The following is a 3,553-nucleotide window of genomic DNA, read 5'->3' as shown; positions in this document are numbered from 1 at the left end:
TCCTCTGCTCTCAATGTGGATGTAGCCATGATTTGTGGTGAACCACGATAACTCTGTGTTTATGTATTTTTGTTTTTCTAGATTTTCTTTTGCATTCTTGGTTAATTTACATTAACATCACATACTAATGATTCATTTCTAAAGTAAAAATATAAAATAATCAAAGTTTACTTTTTTTTTAAAAAACTTATAAATTTCTTTCTTAGTGCAGTGTGATGTTTAGAATGGACACATGTTCATCTCTACACATCTCACAAATTAAACCTCTTCTTCTCTTGAAATTTGTGTTTTCCTTTTCTACAAATTTTTGATTGCACTCAACTTTGTTGTAGAGGTGCTTCATTAGTGAATAAAACTGGAGCCAACTGATGGCACCGCATTATTCTTGAAATAACTGTAATTTCACCTTTGTTTCTATATGGGTTTGATACATGTCCATTAGTATTTATTTGTTTCAATGTTATTCATGCTGATCAAACGTCTAGTTTTGAGTATGTGAAAAATAACCTATGTAATAGCATATCTACATTTTCATTAAAAATTTAAAATATTTGACATCAATAGAGATGAATAATTGATTGAGAAAATAACAAAATTTAAATAATATTACTTAACATATTCATTTCACAATTTATTTAAGATATAATAGCTTTTTATAATATAAGAATTCTAATAATTTTGAATGATATAAAATCTTCATTATATTTTGTGGGTGAAAAATCAAAATTTTAAATAGATATAAATTTTTTCATGGAAGGAGTCTTGACTTGGTAGGAAATTGGGTGCATAAATAAATTTCTCTATAACAATGTTAAATTTCTTTAAGTGTGATACATTACTTTTATATCAAATATGACTAGTATAATGTTGTTTTTATAGAAACAAGTAGAATAGAATTATGTAAATATTACCAGCCTTATATCATATTGAAGATTATAAGAAGAGATTATCTCACATTAGATTTAACTAATAAAAAATAGGCTGAAATTCATCTACTAGATCCATAGTTACATATTATTTAATAAAGATATTAGTAATTGAATCAATTGGTTAAAGTTTATTGCCATAAATATTACATCAATTTTAGGCAAGTAGCTTGTGAGCCTCTTACCAAAGAGATTTAGAGTTCCAATACATGTTTCATATGACATTTTAAAATGAATACCTTTTGACACCACCTAAAAATCATGACAATAACAAGAACCAATAAATTACAAAATCAACCAAAAAAATTTGTTAACATTAACCTATAAATGGCCAAACTGCATTAATACTAATGGTGAAAATGCATCATGCAAAAATAACACCAAGAAGGGGTCAATTATGTGTTGTTAGGATAGTTAGCTATTGAAGGGCCTACATATGAGTCTCAACCCATAAATAGTATTGTAATATGATTTGGTAAGATCAAAGTTATGCTGCCAATAGAATTTCTAATGGTTGTATGCTAAAGTACCTATAATTATGCTACCATGAATTTCAATTTCTACTAAGTGAGGATGTCACTATATAACACTCCTTTAAGTGCACCTCATGCATGGCTAGAATGTTTTGGATTAAATAGAAGTAGTGTTTAATGATGTAACAATTTTGGTTGGATTTTTGATGTATTGCATGCTAGATAAGTAGGAAATATATGGGGTTGGATTTTAGGTAAGAAGAGTTCTTCCAAATTGTCTTGTAGTATAAAATTGTTGTAGATGTAGAATTAGTCTTAGAGAATTGCTTTAATATTGAAAAATTGTATGTTGTAAGATATGATCAAAACCCTTTTTTTTATCAGTATTTAAAATAGTAAATAAAAATTAATATAATTTATAGATACTATAGATTTGACCAAGTCCATCCATCCATTTTGGATGTGTAAGTCATTTTCTATGTTTAGCTATAGAAGCTTTATTTGATTCTCTTTATTTTTAGTAAACATATCTTTGCAGGTTTAGATCATTAGTATTTGAGGATTAAAGTTTGTTACTAAATAAAGAAAGTTTATTTCCTAGTACATGTCATTGAAAATCTCATATATGGAATTACTGTTCTTATTCAATTGTGTAATTTTCATAATTATGAAGTGTTTTAATTTGTAGAAAAGTTCCTCTCCAATTCGGCTTGATCGAAAAAGCTTCTTTAATTTTTTTTATTTAGCTTCTTGATCTAAGCATGGTATGTGGTGGAAATGGTCCAAAGAAGCAACACCAACTTCTATTTGTTGAAGCTAAACTTCTTCTTCTGAGTTTAGTGATAGGGTTTCTCATCTCTTTTTGCCTCTTGCCTCTTTCATCCAAGATACTTTGAATTTGTAAATCTGGTATTTTTTTAAAAGTTCAAATATTTTATGCAAAATTTGGAAGGACCTAAAGATTTATGCAGTAATTCAACTTAAGTACTTTGAATTTTTTTGGACCCTACAAATAGAAACACATAACATTAGGAACTTATCAAGTATGTCTTCATCTCCTTTTTTTAATAACACTAAATGTTTTGTTATTTTGTCTTCAATCTCTTTTACTTCTTGAAATGATGGAATTTTGGAAATCACCTCTATATTGGTTGCCTCTAACCATAGCACCTCAATGCCTTTGTTGAAACTTAGATCAAGTACTATGAGATGTTGAATATTCCATTCACGTGACAAGCATTTTAGAGGGAAGTTTTCCCATCTTATCCATTTCAAATTTGGAGAAATTTTCCTATGATATCCCTCTACGTTATTTACATTAAGCCAAAGCAATTGTAGTTGACACATTCCTTGAAAATTATGATTTTGAAGTCTTACATCTTGTTAAAGGTAGATAAGACATCTCACCCTTTATGTTCCTTAATTAGGTTGCAGTCGATACATTTTATTAGCAAGTGTTATTATTGAATATGAATTATTCTATGGTAAATAGAAATTACTACTATCATATGCAACATACCAATGAAATATAGTGGAAATACCAAATAAATATATAAACTATAAGCACATCTCAATTATTCTATCTACATCAATGTTAGGTATAATTCATATTGAAACTGACTATCACTTCACAGATTTAGTGAAAGGACTAGAAAAGTATTGGGACTAAGAATGAAGTAATGAGAACTCAAAACCTCATATTTTCTTTCATTAAAACTAGGTCAACCTCTTTTGGCTTCCACAATCTTCTATGTTTACCTAGTTCTATTGATTCATCTACAACAATAGGTCTTCTCGTATCCCGTAGCTCACTATCCATGCCAAGTATATCATGCTCATCTAGTTTAATGAGAAATTTCAACTTCATTTCTAGAAGGCTTTCATTAGGATGCAAATGACTTGGTTCCCAAAATATAGTAACACTTTCACTCTTTCTTCCTATGAATATATTATGTCTCTATTCCATATGTCAATTGCTTTGGTCAAAAAGCTTGATGTTACTAAGAGATAATTTTCTTGGGTAGGTGTTGAGGAGAAAAATGTGTATTTCACTTATTAATTGGGAAACTATTTGTCCCCCAAATGATCAGGGAAGTCTCAACGTTAGACTCCCACCTTCTCAATATTCATTTATTTTCCAAGTTTGGATGGAAT

Source organism: Cupressus sempervirens, chromosome 3, assembly GCF_028749045.1.
Source record: "Cupressus sempervirens isolate cs-2001-9-10 chromosome 3, ASM2874904v1, whole genome shotgun sequence".
Classification (NCBI taxonomy): Eukaryota; Viridiplantae; Streptophyta; class Pinopsida; order Cupressales; family Cupressaceae; genus Cupressus; species Cupressus sempervirens.
Note: the sequence above shows the minus strand (reverse complement) of the source record.